We start from the raw sequence: 20,387 nt of genomic DNA on the forward strand, positions 1-20,387 counted from the left end.
AGAGTCAGGTTACAGACCATGTAGCTAGGCCTAAGACCCCGAGACATATCAAGTCAGGTTACAGACCATGTAACTGGACCTAAGACCCCTAGACATGAAGAGTCAGGTTACAGACCATGTAGCTTAGCCTAAGACCTCTTCTTCCGAAGAGGAGAGGTGAGAAGGATCGGAGGACCAATATGCGGCGTCGTAAGTGTCCATGGTTCTTTTAATAAGAAATAGTACACATGAACAACTGAATACAAAAAATAATAAACGTGGAATGAACGAAACCCAAAACAGTACCGTGTGGTGGAAAAACACAGAAACAGAAACAAACACCCACAAACACACAGTGAAACCCAGGCTACCTAAGTATGATTCTCAATCAGAGACAACTAATGACACCTGCCTCTGATTGAGAACCATACTAGGCCGAAACATAGAAATCCCCAAATCATAGAAAAACAAACATAGACTGCCCACCCCAACTCACGCCCTGACCATACTAAATAATGACAAAACAAAGGAAATAAAGGTCAGAACGTGGCATAACGAGTAAAGTTACAGACCATGTAACTAGGACCCCGAGACATATCAAGTCAGATTACAGACCATGTAGCTGGACCTAAGACCCCTAGACATAATGAGTCAGGTTACAGACCATGTAGCTGGACCTAAGACCCCTAGACATAATGAGTCAGGTTACAGACCATGTAGCAGGACCTAAGACCCCTAGACATAATGAGTCAGGTTACAGACCATGTAGCTGGTCCTAAGACCCCTAGACATAATGAGTCAGGTTACAGACCATTTAGCTGGACCTAAGACCCCTAGACATAGCGAGTCAGGTTACAGACCATGTAGCTAGGCCTAAGACTCATAGATATAACGAGCGCAGCAAACATAATTGGCTAATAATTGGTTTCATAACATATGGGAGTTAATTGTTAGAGGTTAGCATTGGTAGTGTTCGTCTGGGTGGTTTTTAACGAGTATGGTTCGTAATGTTGGTTGTGCATTTTGTTGAGTGTGTAGCAGGGGTTTGTGTCGAGCTAGCATGCTAGGTGAAGTTTGCAGTAGCGCTAGTGTGAGTTTCAGTTTCCTGGATAGCGAGCTGGCTCATAGTTTTGGGCAACAGAAATGTTTGGGGTGGCAGCCAGGAGATTAGTAAATTGTTGGCAGCTGGTAGTCATTTGCTACTGTAGGGCTGATGTTTTTTTTTTGCTCGTGGGCAGGACCATTTTGTGTTGACCACGTTGGCTATGGTTTTGGTAGCTTAGTTGGCACAGAAATACATTTCCAGGTTTGGAGTCTGGACCCAGCAAACAGGGGACATCCTGAGGGCATTCGGCGACGTTCCTATTAGTTCCCTTAAGGGTTTCGGTGTGACATTATCCCACTGACCTTCTGAGAACGTTCTCAGTACGTTGCGTGATGGTCCCAAGGTAAGCGTTCTCTGGGGGACCTTTTGTCTATTTCCCTATATGTTCCCAGGACGTCACTGAGGACCATGTCAAGACCTTTTTAGAATGTTATCAGGATTTTCATTTTACAAGTCCTTAGGACGTCTCGTGATGGTCCCAAGGGAACATTCTCTGGGGGACCTTTTTAATAGGTCCTGGTTTGACCCGGGGTAATTTTCAGGACGTTCCTAGAACATTGTGTCATGGTCCCCTGGTTGTATTGTCTACATCCCAGTTTATCAGTTTGTCAATGCATTTGAATAAAAAGTTAGCAAAGATAGATAAGCTCTTGCTACCATGTATTTTTATTTTTTACTTTTATTTATCCAGGGAAAAAGACACTGAGACCTAGGTCTCATTTGCAAATGTGCCATGGGAACATTACAGAAAATACAATTATACACAATTTAAAACACAAAATGTAATTGCAAATATTATATGAACAAAACCAAACAAAACAAACACATTTATCAATATGAAAATCCCTAGCCTTTCTCCTAAACTGACCCAGAAACGTCACAGGGATGGTTAATGATAGGGGCCTGATAGGAAATGTACCCGACTCTGTGGATACACGTGGAGACTCCATCATTAACCAACTCTGTGATCTACTGTTCTAATCCCAGTTTCTATATTTCAACAATCATGTTAAGTAAATTGGTATCTTATTGACTAAGGCTTTATAAAGAAAAACAGAATAATGAAGTGACCTACGTGTTTTTAGCGAAGTCCAACCAACTTTATGATGAAGGATACAGTGGTGTCAAAACTGTCAGATGTTATAAAACTAAGTGTTCTATGATAAATTGTGTCCAAGGGCTTCAAAACACTGGTAGCTGCATTCATGTATTTAATATCACCATAGTCTATAACAGGAATAAATGTAGACTGAATGATCTGTTTTCTACAATGTAATGAAAGGCAAGCCCTATTCCTATAGAAGAAGCACAACTTAATTCTTAATTTCTTCACTAACTCATCAATATACTTTTTAAAAGACTTTTCGTCAATCCAGAAAAAAATACCTGTCTATTTGTGGAAGAATCACCTTGATTAACTCTTTAGTCATATCTCAGTTTACCCTGTTTATGGCCTTGTTGTTTATGTCCTTGTCTACAAATAGCGACATATTCTTTTAATTATATGAGAAAAGAAGATTCAGTTTTATTTGAAACAGCAGGCCACACAAAATAAAACGGGCCTATTCATATAATGAATATTAATTTGGAGTGCAGAAATGATTAAATATTAAAGCATTAGACCTTTCACTAAAGGCTTGAGTCATACAAAAGTTATTCTTAAATCCAAACTGGTTCTCTAGCAGATGAGTAAGAATGTCTCCCATGTTCAAGAATGGCCTTTTGCTGTCCCCTGGGGAATGGAGTGTGGAGGTGTATGCTGTATAGTGTTTGTCTGTCCCTACACTAACCTTGTCCCCATATCATAACATACTGACCTAACATCATTGCTCCACAGTTAGTGCCAAGGCCTGTAATCTCTCTCAAGAGAATGGAACTCATCACTGCCATGGGGCTTTGGTAGAGTCTTTGTACTTACACCTGGCTGCTGACAGCAGGAATGAAGAAAAAACATTGAAAAAGATTTTACTCGTATTCTGCACTTCAAAACTGGAGAAGACTGGAGATCTAAATTGCATCAGGATTATGTGAATCGCTCTGAGTTCTTTATTAATGGAACATTCAGACTGGACATAGTTATACATCATGCATACTGTTTAGGGGTATTTCTGAAAGCTCGCCAGGATATCAGTACCTCAATAGGTTTGTACTGTAGGACTTGGCAGCAGAGAGAGTATATTGTTAAATCATACAATAGTTTAGATATAATGTTTGCATGAATGGCCAGAATCTGACCAGGAGTGTAGTCTATGACCACTACCAGAACAGTGTCATCATACTGAAGAGTGATGTGACAGAAACCCTGACCTGTATGGTTCAGAATAAAGTTAACAGCAGCATTCTACTGTTGATATCTCCTTGGCCTGTATGGTTCAGAATAAAGTCAGCACCAGCAACTCTACTATTCATCTACTGGCCTGTCCAGGTAATGTCAGGACAGTTGACATCATTCCCACCTTTTGAATTAAGAGTACAACTCTGTTTCATTTACATGGTCAACAAGTGTTGTGTACTGATGTTTTCTTTCTAGTTGTCTCTTCCCAGTTTCCTTCAGTAGCTGTGACAGTGTCTGTGCCTCTGACTGTTGGAACTCTCACACTTCTTGCACTGTTTGTTGGTATTAACCATCTATGCAAGAAACAAAGATCCAGATTTGATACTTCATGTGAAATGTTAGAAGTAATTTAGTTTAACGTCCAGAACATACATTTGAAATGTTGAATAAACATGACATTTTGTTTCATGTCCAGATTGTACTACAGCTTCTATTTTATTTTTCAGAAAGTGTTTACGGGGTTGTTGTTTAGGCTGATGTGAAAATAGGCAAGCAAAGAAATCAAGCAAGGAAGCAGAGGACCCCAACCAGAGATGGTGGAGTATGGACAGATCAAAATGTCTGTGTACCAAGACGTGGCAGGCTGCCAATAGACTGAAGTAGAGGTCCACCGATTAATCGGAATGGCCAATTAATTAGGGCCGATTTCAAGTTTTCATAACAATCAGAAACCGGTATTTTTGGGCGCCGATTTGCCGATTTTTTTATTTTATTATTATTTTTATACCTTTATTTAACTCGGCAAGTCAGTTAAGAACACATTCTTATTTTCAATGACGGCCTAGGAACAGTGGGTTAACTGCCTTGTTCAGGGGCAGAACGACAGATTTTCACCTTGTCAGCTCGGGGGATCCAATCCTGCAACCTTACAGTTAACTAGTCCACCGCAATATCGACCTGCCTCTCTCTCGTTGCACTCCACAAGGAGACTGCCTGCTACGCGAATGCAGTAAGCCAAGGTAAGTTGCTAGCTAGCATTAAACTTATCTCATAAAAAACAATCAATCATAATCACTAGTTAACTACACATGGTTGATGATATTACTAGATATTATCTAGCGTGTCCTGCGTTGCATATAATCTGACTGAGCATACAAGCATACAAGTATCTAAATATCTGACTGAGCCTTGGTAGGCAGAAGCAGGCGCGTGCGTAAACATTCATTCAAACAGCACTTTCGTGAAATGGCTAGCTCGTTAGCGAGCGCTAATAGCGTTTCAAACGTCACTCGCTCTGAGCCTTCTAGTAGTTGATCCCCTTGCTCTGCATGGGTAACGCTGCTTCGATGGTGGCTGTTGTCGTTGTGTTGCTGGTTCAAGCCCAGGGAGGAGCGAGGAGAGGGACGGAAGCTATACTGTTACACTGGCAATACTAAAGTGCCTATAAGATCATCCAATAGTCAAAGGTTAATGAAATACAAATGTATAGAGGGAAATAGTCCTATAATTCCTATAATAACTACAACCTAAAACTTCTTACCTGGGAATATTGAAGACTCATGTTAAAAGGAACCACCAGCTTTCATATGTTCTCATGTTCTGAGCAAGGAACTGAAACGTTAGCTTTCTTACATAGCACAATATTGCACTTTGACTTTCTTCTCCAACACTTTGTTTTTGCATTATTTAAACCAAATTGAACATTTCATTATTTACTTGAGGCTAAATAGAATTTATTGATGTATTATATTAAGTTAAAATAAGTGTTCATTCAGTATTGTTGTAATTGTCATTATTACAAATACAATTTTTTAAATTGTCTGATTAATCGGCATCTGCTTTTTTGGTCCTCCGATAATCGTATCGGTGTTGAAAAATCATAATCGGTCGACCTCTAGACTCAAGGGTAGACATTTTTACCACATGTAGCTTTGTAAATCAGATATAAGACAAGGGTTGAGTGAACATTATGTGGATGCACTGATTGAGTAGATGAGACAGACCATCAAACTTAAAGACTAGTGTCAAATAAACACATCAAGATGACATCATGCATCATGTAAGGAAAGCTAGGAAGATGCACTGCATGTAGTTTAGACTTTGTTAACATGAATTACTGTCTCATTTTGTATTGTATATTGTACAATGGTATAAAAAGTGTTCAGTATTTTGTAACTTTTCCTTAAAACCATAATATCAATGTATCTGTATTTCAATGTTTGAAAGGATCCTGACTAGAGTGCTGGCAAGTCAGACCTTAGCTCTCTTGCTAGAGTGAACGCATGTGAACATTTCCTGTAAACTGAGCTGCAATATCATACTGTTAATGTAATGCTTTCTTTCTTTTTAGGCATCCATGTTGTTGTACGAGTGTCTATATAAGTTCAAATACTCATTAATAATTGTTATATAATATATTGATAATGAGGGGTTTTAAATTAATAAAGGCTTTGTACATCTTTTACATTGTTTAAAGTATTTAGAGATATTCATGTGTGATTTCTTACATATATTGTTGCAGTGATAACTCTACAAAATTGTATTGGTAAGAGAATAAAAGATAAGACAGAACTGCATATATATAGTTGTTGTATGTATATAAAAAAAAGTTAACTCAAGAAATCAAGTTAAACTTAAACATTTTACTTTTTAAGTCAGTGGGGGGGTAGTTCATATTTTTAAGATGTTCACTCCACAATGTACTGACTCTTGCGTGATCTGTTGTGGAGGTGTAAGGACCACTGGTGAGACATTAGAGATCACCATCATTGTAAAATATTGGACAGTTTGAATGTGAAACTTCAAAGTGCACAATATTTAATTGAGTCACTCCTTTTGAATATAAACCAGACATTGTCTCCCTGTGAAAACAGACTCTACTTATTGATCACACAGTGTACATACGTTGCAAAAAACTACATCTCGTGCCCTTTTTAAAGACATCATACAAATAAATACAAGTATTTAAGGAAACATAACTAGGAAGACACTGATGTTGTAGGAATAGTAACATTATGGGTATTCAGGTTAAAACATGTGTTTATACTCTGAGTCTAATTATTGACCTTTCTGTTGTTGTCTGGAAGCTATAAATGAAAGGTGTGTCAGCCGACCTCCACATGTCTTAAGATAGAGTGTGAGCACTGAGCGGCGGTCAAACTAACATCACAAACTGTAGTTCAAACTGTTTTCTTATTGTAAAGGAGAGGATTTATGATAGGTATGTGGAGAGCATATAATTTCTGAAATACATCTAGAGTATTTGTCATCCATTTCATTCTAGAAAAAGTAAACAATTTTTCTCCACATTTTGGCTTTAGTAAGTTAATTTCTTTGGAAAAGATGACTGAATGTGATGACCCACAACAGATGTTGAAATTGTGGTAGACAATATTTTTTTCTGAAATCATACACATACAGTGCCTTGCGAAAGTATTCGGCCCCCTTGAACTTTGCGACCTTTTGCCACATTATAGGCTTCAAACATAAAGATATAAAACTGTATTTTTTTGTGAAGAATCAACAACAAGTGGGACACAATCATGAAGTGGAACGACATTTATTGGATATTTCAAACTTTTTTAACAAATCAAAAACTGAAAAATTGGGAGTGCAAAATTATTCAGCCCCCTTAAGTTAATACTTTGTAGCGCCACCTTTTGCTGCGATTACAGCTGTAAGTCGCTTGGGGTATGTCTCTATCAGTTTTGCACATCGAGAGACTGACATTTTTTCCCATTCCTCCTTGCAAAACAGCTCGAGCTCAGTGAGGTTGGATGGAGAGCATTTGTGAACAGCAGTTTTCAGTTCTTTCCACAGATTCTCGATTGGATTCAGGTCTGGACTTTGACTTGGCCATTCTAACACCTGGATATGTTTATTTTTGAACCATTCCATTGTAGATGTTGCTTTATGTTTTGGATCATTGTCTTGTTGGAAGACAAATCTCCGTCCCAGTCTCAGGTCTTTTGCAGACTCCATCAGGTTTTCTTCCAGAATGGTCCTGTATTTGGCTCCATCTATCTTCCCATCAATTGTAACCATCTTCCCTGTCCCTTCTGAAGAAAAGCAGGCCCAAACCATGATGCTGCCACCACCATGTTTGACAGTGGGGATGGTGTGTTCAGCTGTGTTGCTTTTACGCCAAACATAACGTTTTGCATTGTTGCCAAAAAGTTCAATTTTGGTTTCATCTGACCAGAGCACCTTCTTCCACATGTTTGGTGTGTCTCCCAGGTGGCTTGTGGCAAACTTTAAACAACACTTTTTATGGATATCTTTAAGAAATGGCTTTCTTCTTGCCACCCTTCCATAAAGGCCAGATTTGTGCAATATACGACTGATTGTTGTCCTATGGACAGAGTCTCCCACCTCAGCTGTAGATCTCTGCAGTTCATCCAAAGTGATCATGGGCCTCTTGGCTGCATCTTTGATCAGTCTTCTCCTTGTATGAGCTGAAAGTTTAGAGGGATGGCCAGGTCTTGGTAGATTTGCAGTGGTCTGATACTCCTTCCATTTCAATATTATCGCTTGCACAGTGCTCCTTGGGATGTTTAATGCTTGGGAAATCTTTTTGTATCCAAATCCGGCTTTAAACTTCTTCACAACCGTATCTCGGACCTGCCTGGTGTGTTCCTTGTTCTTCATGATGCTCTCTGCGCTTTTAACGGACCTCTGAGACTATCACAGTGCAGCTGCATTTATACGGAGACTTGATTACACACAGGTGGATTGTATTTATCATCATTAGTCATTTAGGTCAACATTGGATCATTCAGAGATCCTCACTGAACTTCTGGAGAGAGTTTGCTGCACTGAAAGTAAAGGGGGCTGAATAATTTTGCACGCCCAATTTTTCAGTTTTTGATTTGTTAAAAAAGTTTGAAATATCCAATAAATGTCGTTCCACTTCATGATTGTGTCCCACTTGTTGTTGATTCTTCACCAAAAAAATACAGTTTTATATCTTTATGTTTGAAGCCTGAAATGTGGCAAAAGGTCGCAAAGTTCAAGGGGGCCGAATACTTTCGCAAGGCACTGTATATTGCTAATACGTATATTGCTAATACGTATATTGCTAATACGTATATTGCTAATACGTATATTGCTATTATGTATATTGCTAATACGTATATTGCTAATACGTATATTGCTAATACGTTTATTGTATTAACTTAAGAGGGCCGAATACTAATCGCAAGGCACTGTATATTGCTAATACGTATATTGCTAATACGTATATTGCTAATACGTATATTGCTAATACTTATATTGCTAATACGTATATTGTATTAACTTAAGAGGGCCGAATACTAATCGCAAGGCACTGTATATTGCTAATACGTGTATTGCTAATACGTATATTGCTAATACGTATATTGCTAATACTTATATTGCTAATACGTATATTGCTAATACGTATATTGCTAATACGTTTATTGTATTAACTTAAGGGGGCCGAATACTAATCGCAAGGCACTGTATATTGCTAATACGTATATTGCTAATACGTATATTGCTAATACGTATATTGCTAATACTTATATTGCTAATACGTATATTGCTATTACAGATATCAGATATTACAGTATTACTTTTCCTCTTCCTGCTTCTGTCCTGCTGACACTGACAGATGGACTTACAGATGATCCCAATATCCTTGGTTCTCATCAAACTACATGGTAGTGAATAATACCTCACAATGTGTAATAAGTTACAACTTCTGTTCTTCAAACAGGCACGTGTGGTTGGGAGTTCACACCAAGTAACATGTGACATAAAGAAGTGTTCTCTCCCTGATACGCAAGTAAGATGTCTTGTCAACAAGCCTGTCATTCATTTATAGTGCATCCATCATCATCATCCACTGCTATCTATACCATTTTATAATAACCCTGTAGCTTAACTCACTCTTCTTGTGCAGGCAGAAGATAAATGATCCCCATGATAATTATAGTTCTGGTGGCCACAGCGGCAGCACAAGGTAAGACATTATATTACAAAGATTATAATGGAATCAATTGTATTAAACATGAGCTTATCCATGGTAGGATCCAAAACAGAAATTTCAGAAAAATATGATAATTGTTAAAAATGTTCTGTAAATACCAATTTACATGTATTCCCTTTAATGGTTAACAAATGTTTAAATCAATAGATCAATGCTATTTTTGTCACCTTTGATACAAATATTTCTTGAAAGCACCTTCAGACATTAATAAATAAAATAATATCTATTCTCCACAGTTAGTGCTACGTTCTGTAATTTCACTGAGGAGAGTGGAAATCATCGATGCTATGGGGCTGTGGGAGAATGTTTGTCCTTACATCTGACTGCAAACAGGGCTGAAGAAAGAATTACATTGAAGAAAGGTGATAATCGTATTCTGAACTTCCAAACTGGAGAAGACTGGAGATCTAAATTGCATCAGGATTATGTGAATCGCTCCGAGTTCTTAAATAACACCACATTCAGGCTGGACAGTGTTATAGAGGATGACTCTGGAGATTACCAATTGAATATATTTAATTCAGATGGAACACAGTTGCGGAGAGTCAACTTGCAACTTGAGATACAAGGTACAGAAGCGTTTTTTATATAGAGAATCATGTATCCTGTAGTAAGGGAGAAAATGTTAACTGCCAGTATTATAGTTACAGTATATAATGTATAATATTATATTAGCATGAATCAGAGATACCAAGAAGCACCATATGAAAGTTCACCAGTGTTTTGTTGGATCATGCTAAGTGGCAGTAAGATGTTTGTGTCTGTCAGCCCCGGTGTCAGAGCCAGTGTTGTCTCACCTCTGTCTGCCTCATGGAGAGACCGTGGTCACATGCTCCCCAGAGGGAGATGGTCTTCAGTACAGCTGGACCCTGAATGGCCAGAATCTGACCAGGAGTGTAGCCTATGACCACCACCAGAACAGTGTCATCATACTGAAGAGTGATGTGACAGGAACTCTGACCTGTATGGTTCAGAATAAAGTCAGCAGCAGCAACTCCACTATTCATCTACTGGCCTGCCAAAGTAATGTCAGGACAGTTTCCTTACCACAATGTAAGAATTCAAATGAACTTGACTTGCCCGATAAGATCATTTTATTGATTGGTTACTGTTGACACTGTTGATTAATCCTACTCTCAGAATTCTGTTTGTCTCTTCCCAGTTTTCTCCTCCCAGATTCGTTTTGTAATTGTGACAGTAGGTATAGCTCTAGCTGTTGGAACTCTTGTCCTCCTTCTTGCGGTGTTTGTTGGCGTAAACCGTCTCTGTGGGAAACTGAGATTTGGACATAATACTTCAGGTAAAATTATGTCATGTTTGCTTCATGGCCAGAATCGACACCTGCTGTTTTATTGGTCTTCTAAACAGTCTTTCCCCAGGTTGCTCTAATGATGAGGGTGCTGCTGTTGTATACACTGAAGTATTCAATAAAAGAAAGAGAGAATTCAACCAGAAACCTACAGAGATGGTGGAGTATGGAGAGATCAAAATGGCTGCCAGTGTTAATGAGGAAGAAAGCCCCAAGAATCAGGGGGACATGGAAATGACAACCAACCAGACATATGACACATCTTTTCTGACAACTTTCGGCAGGACTTAGTAGAAAACAAAAATGTAAGAGTGTATTACTCCCTTGTATATGTTTGTGTTGTAATTTGAGTCTTTGAAAATGTGTATTGCTTCAAATCTTGAACTTTTAACCCTTTCAACCATACCTCTTAACCAAATGGAGGGACGTTGGTCTGAAACAACAGATGACTGTTAAATATCTTAATTTTATGATTGTGTGATGTTTTCAGTGTTTGGGATCTTTTGCAATATTGTGTGTTTGCCATCCATTCTCCTTCATTTGCTGCTGACTTGGGATTGTACTTTATCTGGAAATGTCAGTGTTAAATGCTAAACGTAGGAGAGAAACATTGATGAACATCATAGCTTAACTTCCTTGCAATATCATACTTTTTAAACTTGAAAAGCTATTTTACAAGGATGACATCTTATCAGATGTAAATATAATTGAATAAATACATTTGTTTGATAAATAATCCTCCTCAGTTTCTCTTTGAGTAACATCATACACAAACTGCAGGAAAAGTACTCCCACATGAAACAAGTAAACAGCAGATGGTTATGTATTGAAATAGAAAAACACTCACATGAGTATGTACTGTAAATATCCCCAGCATTCATGCCACACCTCACCAGAACTCTTCCTTTAGATGTGTTTACTCAGGTTACAGTAAAGTTAGTAGCAGAAGTGCTTCTTTCAGGAAAGAGTAAAAGGCATCTTGACCTCTGTTCAGACCTGATGCCCTTCTCAAAACCTATGTATAGCTTACTCATACGATTGAGGCCCAGTTTAATTGCTTAGATACCTGTCCGCAAATAGAAACATCTCAGTTGTAACCAAACTAGCAAGATGTGTTTTTCAGTAGTCAGTCCTTGCAGTGCATGTTCTCAGCAAACAGAGCTGTGGTAAATGTGGCTATTGGTGAGTCTGTCGTGAAAACAGTTTGATGTGTTTCATCAGAATAAGGGAAGTTAAACTAGGCCCAGAGTGTAAAATGCATCTCCTGGCCAGCAGGTAATTATTATTATTACTAACAATATGGTTTCGGTGAAGTTCAGTCCTAAAATTGGTCTTTGCACCTGCATAAGAATATATTAAATATCTGTCAAAGTTAAATAGCAGAAGATAAAGTATCATTCAAATAACACAGATATATTTTCAAATATTATAGCGAAGGGCATACAGTAGGCAAGTGTCAGCACCAACTGAGTCAAGGTCTGTGCTCTGCCGGGAAGCCTTGATAAGCACATCAGGTTCAGGCAATTAAGGTGGTCATCAGTGAGTGTCCCAGCCATGAGGCCTTTTGTTGACAGTAGTACTACTGTGTTGACAGTAGTAGCAGCAGGAACTGTCAGGGCGAGGTAGCTTCCATGGGAGGAAATGATGACTGTGCTTGAATCCAAAAGTGTGGCAAGTGAAGTGTGTGATAACAAATGGAAAATAGTGAAATCAAAAAAGTTGTAGTAGAAGACAAGGTCCGGTCCAATAATGCATTTCTTATTGGACTGCGTTTTTTTGGGACAAGTAGATTCATTTGGGAAATCCATTTGTAATATTGAGGACTGTGAATAAAGCAGTGGGAAATGTGGATCCAATCAAGGTGACTAAAAGGGGCCTTGTGTTGGTTAAATGTTTTGATAAAGAACAGAAGAAGCTGCACTGGACCTGGATAAATTGTCCACGTCAGAAGTAACAGGGTGCCAAAGGAGTTATAGCTGAGTCTCATTGGATATAGATGATGAGTACCTTAGTCACAAAATCCCAGAAGTGGTCAGTGCACATCACCTGACCCATATGGTAAATGGAAGGAAGGAGAAAAGCCTATCGATATTATTGTTATTTGAGGAGACTCTACCTGTATATGTGAAGCTTGGATATGTGAGGTTTGCGGTGAGGGAAATTGTGTCAAAACCGTTATAGTGTGGAAATTGTAAAGGATATGGTCACGTGTCAAATGTTTGCAGACGGGGAAGTATGATATTGAAGAATCTGTTACTGGAAAATGTTGGACCTGTTGTGGGGACCATACTACGGACTTCCTTGAGTGCCCTGTAAAGTTGAATGAGGTCGAGGTGTCAAGGATCAGGGCTGCTCAGAGGATCTCCTATGAGTAGGTGGTGAAGAGAGTCGAAGGGGCAAGGGGAAATAGTGTTGAAGATGGCGTTGGATGCATTGCAAACAGTTGTTTTAAGTATATCGGGTTTTATTGGTCACATACACATGGTTAGCAGTTGTTAACATGAGTGTAGTGAAATGCTTGTTTTTCTAGTTCCGGCCGCGCAGTAATATCTAACAAGTAATCTAACAATTTCACAACAACTACCTTACACACACAAGTGTGAAGGAATGGTTAAGAATATGTACATATAATACAATGCTCAAAAAAATAAAGGGAACACTTAAACAACACAATGTAACTCCAAGTCAATCACACTTCTGTAAATTCAAAAAGTCCACTTAGGAAGCAACACTGACTGACAATAAATTTCACATGCTGTTGTGCAAATGGAATAGACAACTGGTGGAAATTATAGGCAATTAGCAAGACACCCCCAATAAAGGAGTGGTTCTGCAGGTGGTGACCACAGACCACTTCTCACTTCCTATGCTTCCTGGCTGATGTTTTGGTCACTTTTGAATGCTGGCGATGCTTTCACTCTAGTGGTAGCATGAGACAGCTCAATGCGAGCTGTGGCAAGAAGGTTTGCTGTGTCTGTCAGCGTAATGTCCAGAGCATGGAGGCGCTACCAGGAGACAGGCCAGTACATCAGGAGATGTGGAGGAGGCCCGTAGGAGGGCAACAACACAAGCATCTGGACCGCTACCTCCACCTTTGAGCAAGGAGGAGCAGGAGGAGCACTGCCAGAGCCCTGCAAAATGACCTCCAGCAGGCCACAAATGTGCATGTGTCTGCTCAAACGGTCAGAAACAGACTCCATGAGGGTGGTATGAGGGCCCGACGTCCACAGGTGGGGGTTGGGCTTACAGCCCAACACCGTGCAGGACGTTTGGCATTTGCCAGAGAACACCAAGATTGGCAAATTCGCCACTGGCGCCCTGTGCTTTCACAGATGAAAGCAGGTTCACACTGAGCACGTGACAGACGTGACAGAGTCTGGAGACGCCATGGAGAACGTTCTGCTGCCTGCAACATCCTCCAGCATGACCGGTTGGCGGTGGGTCAGTCATGGTGTGGGGTGGCATTTCTTTGGGGGGCCACACAGCCCTCTATGTGCTCGCCAGAGGTAGCCTGACTGCCATTAGGTACCGAGATGAGATCCTCAGATCCCTTGTGAGACCATATGCTGGTGCGGTTGGCTCTGGGTTCCTCATAATGCAAGACATGTGGCTGGAGTGTGTCAGCAGTTCCTGCAAGAGGAAGGCATTGATGCTATGGACTGGCACGCCCGTTCCCCAGACCTGAATCCAATTGAGCACATCTGGGACATCATGTCTCGCTCCACAGACTGTCCAGGAGTTGGCGGATGCTTTAGTCCAGGTCTGGGAGGAGATCCCTCAGGAGACCATCCGCCACCTCATCAGGAGCATGCCCAGGCGTTGTAGTGAGGTCATACAGGCACGTGGAGGCCACACACACTACTGAGCCTCATTTTGACTTGTTTTAAGGACATTACATTGAAGTTGGATCAGTCTGTAGTGTGGTTTTCCAATTTAATTTTGAGTGTGACTCCAAATCCAGACCTCCATGGGTTGATAAATTTGATTTCCATTGATAATTGTTGTGTGATTTTGTTGTCAGCACATTCAACTATGTAAAGAAAACAGTATTTAATAAGAATATTTAATTCATTCAGATCTAGGATGTGTTATTTTAGTGTTCCCTTTATTTTTTTGAGCAGTGTATATGGATGAGCGATGGCTGAACGGCATAGGCAAGATGCAGTAGATGGTATAGAGTACAGTATATACACATGAGATGAGTAATGTATGGTATGTAAACATTATATAAAGTGGCATTGTTAAAGTGACTAGTGATACATTTATTACATCCATTTATTAATTATTAAAGTCGCTAGAGAATGAGTATTTATGTTGGCAGAAGCCACTCAATGTTAGTGATGGCTGTTTAACAGATGGCTGTTTAACAGTCTGATGGCCTTGAGATAGCAGTGTTTCAGTTTCTCGGCCACAGCTTTGATGTACCTCTACTGACCGCGACTTCTGGATGAAAGCGGGGTGAACAGGCAGCGGCTTGGGTGGTTGTTGTCATTGATAATCTTTTTGGCCTTCCTGTGACATCGGGTGATGCGTTGTGCAGACCTCACTACCCTCTGGAGAGCCTTACGGTTGTGGGCGGAGCAGTTGCCATGCCATGCGGTGATACAGCCCGACAGGATGCTCTCGATTGTGCATCTGTAAAAGTTTGTGTGTGTTTTTGGTGACAAGCTAAATTTCTTCAGCCTCCTGAGGTTGAAGAGGCGCTGCTGCTCCTTCTTCACAACGCTGTCTGTGTGGGTGGACCAATTCAGTTTGTCTGTGATGTGTACGCCGAGGAACTTAAAACTTTCTACCTTCTTCAGTCAGTCAGCCAGGGGCCGCCAGTGCCGCCAGTGCCGCCAGTCAGCCAGGGGCCGCCAGTGCCGCCAGTCAGCCAGGGGCCGCCAGTCAGCCAGGGGCCGCCAGTCAGCCAGGGACCGCCAGTGCCGCCAGTCAGCCAGGGGCCGCCAGAGCCCCTCAGCCCAGAGGCGCCAGAGCTTCCGCCCCTCTGCCCAGAGCTTCCGCCCCTCTGCCCAGAGCTTCCGCCCCTCTGCCCAGATCTTCCGCCCCTCTGCCCAGAGCTTCCGCCCCTCTGCCCAGAGCTTCCGCCCCTCTGCCCAGAGCTTCCGCCCCTCTGCCCCGAGCAGCCGCCCCTCTGCCCCGAGCAGCCGCCCCTCTGCCCCGAGCAGCCGCCCCTCTGCCCCGAGCAGCCGCCCCTCTGCCCCGAGCTGCCGCCCCTCTGCCCCGAGCTGCCGCCCCTCTGCCCCGAGCTGCCGCCCCTCTGCCCCGAGCTGCCGCCCCTCTGCCCCGAGCTGCCGCCCCTCTGCCCCGAGCTGCCGCCCCTCTGTCCATTGAGAAGGGTCGCCGTGGTTAGGAGGCCACGGAAGCAGACAATAAAGCGGACTAAGACTATGTGAAAGTGGGGGCCACGTCCAGCAACAGAGCCGCCACCACGGACAGATGCCCACCCAGACCCTCCCCAATAGGTTCAGGTTTTGCGGCCGGAGTCCGCACCTTGGGGGGGGGGGGGGGGTACTGTCACACCCTGACCATGTTTTGCTTTGTATGTTTCTATGTTTTGGTTGGTCAGGGTGTGAGCTGAGTGGGCATTCTATGTTACGTGTCTAGTTTGTCTAGTTCTATGTTTGGCCTGATATGGTTCTCAATCAGAGGCAGGTGTTCGTCATTGTCTCTGATTGGGAACCATATTTAGGTAGCCTGTTTGGTGTTGGGTTTTGGTGGGTGATTGTCCTTAGTGTCCTGATGTCCGTGTTCTGTGTTTATGTGCACGAGTATTAGGCTGTTTCGGTTTTCGTTACGTTTATTGTTTTGTAGTGTTTGTATTTAGATTCGTGTTGCTTCAGTTTAATAAACATGGATCGCAATCTACACGTCGCATTTTGGTCCGACTCTCCTTCTACCGAAGAAAGCCGTTACAGTAGACCCTGCCACATACGTCTCTTGTCTGGGCCGTTGAATTGCGACACTACTTTTTCTCTATACTGATGCTTAGTTTGTTTGATTGCCTTGCGGAGGGAATAGCTACACTGTTTGTATTCGGTCATGTTTCTGGTCACCTTGCCATGATTAATAAAAGCAGTGGTCGGCGCTTTCTGTTTTGCGCAAAAGCTGCCATCAAGCCACAGTTTCTGGTTGGGGAAGGATTTAATGGTCACGTGGGTAACACATCACCGATGCACTTGCTAATAAACTCACTCACCGAATCAGCGTATACTTCAATGTTATTGTCCGAAGCTATCCGGAACATATCCCAGTCCACGTGATCGAAGCAATCTTGAAGCGTGGAATCCGATTGGTCGGACCAGCGTTGAACAGACCTGATCACGGGCATCTCCTGTTTTAGTTTCTTTTTATAGGCTGGGAGCAAGGCTGGGAGCAAAATGGAGTCGTCGTCAGATTTGCCGAAAGGAGGGCGAGGGAGGACTTTGTATGCATCACGGAAAATAGAGTAGCAATGATCCAGGGTGTGGCCAGCACGGGTTGTGCATTCAATATGCTGCAAAAAAATTTGGCAGCCTTGTTTTCAGATTAGCCTTGTTAAAATCCCCAGCTACAATAAATGCATCCTCTTGATATGTGGTTTCAAGTTTACATAGAGTCCAATGAAGTTCTTTCAGGGCTATTGGGGTGTCTGCTTGGGGGGGATATACACGGCTGTGATAATAATCTAAGAGAATTCTCTTGGTAGATAATGCTGTCGTCATTTGATCGTAAGGAATTCTAGGTCAGTTGAACAAAAGGACTTGAGTTCCTGTATGTTGTTATGATCACACCACGACTCGTTAATCATAAGGCATACACCCCCGCCCTTCTTCTTACCAAAGAGATGTTTTTTTCTGTTGGTGCAATGCATGAAGAAATGGGGTGGCTGTACCGACTCTGATAACGTATCCAGAGTGAGCCATGTTTCCGTGAAACAAAGAATGTTACAATCTCTGATGTCTCTCTGGAAGGCAACCCTTGCTCGAATTTTGTATACCTTGTTGTCAAGAGACTGGACATTGGCAAGTAGTATACTCGGGAGCGGTGGGCGGTGTGCCCGTCTACGGAGCCTGACCAGAAGACGGCTCCGCCTGACCCTTCTGCTGCGCCGTTGTTTTGGGTCGCCCACTGGGATCCGTTTCAGGAAAGTGGCATTCCTGGTCGTAATGTTGGTAAGCTGACGTTGCTCTTTTTTCCAGTTCCTCCAGGCTGTATGTAATAAGATTTCCTGGGGTAACAGTGTAAGAAATAATAAGTTAAAAAAAAACTAAATACTGCATAGTTTCCTAAGAATGCAAAGCGAGGCGTCCATCTCTGTCGGCGCCATACACTCATTGTGAAGAAGGTGGATTCCGTTGCATGTAAAAACACATTGATTAATTGTACAGCACAAGTGTCTAAGAAGTCAAAGAAGCTAGATATCCTTATAGCTGCAGCAATGATGTTTTTGGGGACCAATACTTTTTATTTTTTATTTCACCTTTAATTAACCAGGTAGTTCAGTTGAGAACAAGTTCCCATTTACAACTGTGACCTGGCCGAGATAAAGCAAAGCAGAAATGCTTACTTACGAGCCCTTTCTCAACAATGCAGAGTTAAAAAGGAAATGGTAGCACAATAAAATAACAACATCGAAGCTACGGTTGAAGTCGGAAGTTTACATACACTTAGCTAAAACTCGTTATTCAACCACTCCACAAATTACTTGTTAATTAACAAACTATAGTTTTGGCAAGTCGGTTAGGACATCTACTTTGTGCATGACACAAGTCTTTTTTTCAACAATTGTTTACAGACAGATTATTTAACTTATAATTCACTGTATCACAATTCCAGTGGGTCAGAAGTTTACATACACTAAATTAACTGTGCCTTTAAACAACTTGGAAAATTCCAGAAAATTATGTCATGGCTTTAGAAGCTTCTAATAGGCTAATTGACATAATTTGAGTCAATAAGAGGTGTACCTGTGAATGTATTTCAAGGCCTACCTTCAGACTCAGTGACTCTTTGCTTGACGTCATGGGAAAATCAAAAGAAATCAGCGAAGACCTCAGAAAAAAATGGTAGACCTCCACAAGTCTGGTTCATCCTTGAGAGCAATTTCCACACGCCTGAAGGTACCACGCTCATCTGTACAAACAATAGTATGCAAGTATAAACACCATGGGACCACGCAGCCATCATACCGCTTGTCAGGTTCTGACCTTAGTTCCTTTATTATGTCTTTGTGTTAGTTTGGTCAGGGCGTGAGTTGGGGTGGGTAGTCTATGTTCTTTTGTCTATGTTGTATTTCTGTGTTTGGCCTGGTATGGTGCTCAATCAGAGGCAGCTGTTGATCGGCAGCTGTTGATAGCCTGTGTTCCCCATTTTGGTTGTGGGTGATTGTTTTCTGTTTTGTGCATATTCCTTACAGAACTGTTTCGTTTTCACTCTTTATTATTTTTGTCATTTCAGTGTTCAGTTTATTTTGTTTATTAAAATGAACACTTACCACGCTGCACCTTGGTCCTCTTGTCCTTCACCAGACGAAAACCGTTACACCGCTCAGGAAGGAGATATATTCTGTCTCCTAGAGATGAATATACTTTGGTGCGAGAAGGGAATCAATCCAAGAACAACAGCAAACAACCTTGTGATGATGCTGGAGGAAACAGGTACAAAAGTACAGTGCCTTGCGAAAGTATTCGGCCCCCTTGAACTTTGCGACCTTTTGCCACATTTCAGGCTTTAAACATAAAGATATAAAACTGTATTTTTTTGTGAAGAATCAACAACAAGTGGGACACAATCATGAAGTGGAACGACATTTATTGGATATTTCAAACTTTTTTAACAAATCAAAAACTGACAAATTGGGCGTGCAAAATTATTCAGCCCCTTTACTTTCAGTGCAGCAAACTCTCTCCAGAAGTTCAGTGAGGATCTCTGAATGATCCAATGTTGACCTAAATGACTAATGATGATAACTACAATCCACCTGTGTGTAATCAAGTCTCCGTATAAATGCACCTGCACTGTGATAGTCTCAGAGGTCTGTTAAAAGCGCAGAGAGCATCATGAAGAACAAGGAACACACCAGGCAGGTCCGAGATACTGTTGTGAAGAAGTTTAAAGCCGGATTTGGATACAAAAAGATTTCCCAAGCTTTAAACATCCCAAGGAGCACTGTGCGATAATATTGGAGTATCAGACCACTGCAAATCTACCAAGACATGGCCGTCCCTCTAAACTTTCAGCTCATACAAGGAGAAGACTGATCAGAGATGCAGCCAAGAGGCCCATGATCACTCTGGATGAACTGCAGAGATCTACAGCTGAGGTGGGAGACTCTGTCCATAGGACAACAATCAGTCGTATATTGCACAAATCTGGCCTTTATGGAAGAGTGGCAAGAAGAAAGCCATTTCTTAAAGATATCCATAAAAAGTGTTGTTTAAAGTTTGCCACAAGCCACCTGGGAGACACACCAAACATGTGGAAGAAGGTGCTCTGGTCAGATGAAACCAAAATTGAACTTTTTGGCAACAATGCAAAACGTTATGTTTGGCGTAAAAGCAACACAGCTGAACACACCATCCCCACTGTCAAACATGGTGGTGGCAGCATCATGGTTTGGGCCTGCTTTTCTTCAGCAGGGACAGGGAAGATGGTTAAAATTGATGGGAAGATGGATGGAGCCAAATACAGGACCATTCTGGAAGAAAACCTGATGGAGTCTGCAAAA

At 41.5% G+C, this 20,387-nt stretch overlaps 1 long non-coding RNA gene across 1 annotated transcript; it reads left to right on the plus strand.

Moving 5' to 3' along the window:
* The first annotated feature begins 10,531 nt into the window (after positions 1–10,531).
* Positions 10,532–11,411, plus strand: LOC110509383 (uncharacterized). The gene is made up of 2 exons (XR_016493459.1): positions 10,532–10,669; positions 10,749–11,411. It is a non-coding gene; the product is annotated as an uncharacterized LOC110509383 (long non-coding RNA).
* The last annotated feature ends 8,976 nt before the right edge of the window (positions 11,412–20,387 follow it).

Source organism: Oncorhynchus mykiss, chromosome 29 (assembly GCF_057628025.1).
Source record: "Oncorhynchus mykiss isolate SJ-2025 chromosome 29, ASM5762802v1, whole genome shotgun sequence".
Classification (NCBI taxonomy): Eukaryota; Metazoa; Chordata; class Actinopteri; order Salmoniformes; family Salmonidae; genus Oncorhynchus; species Oncorhynchus mykiss.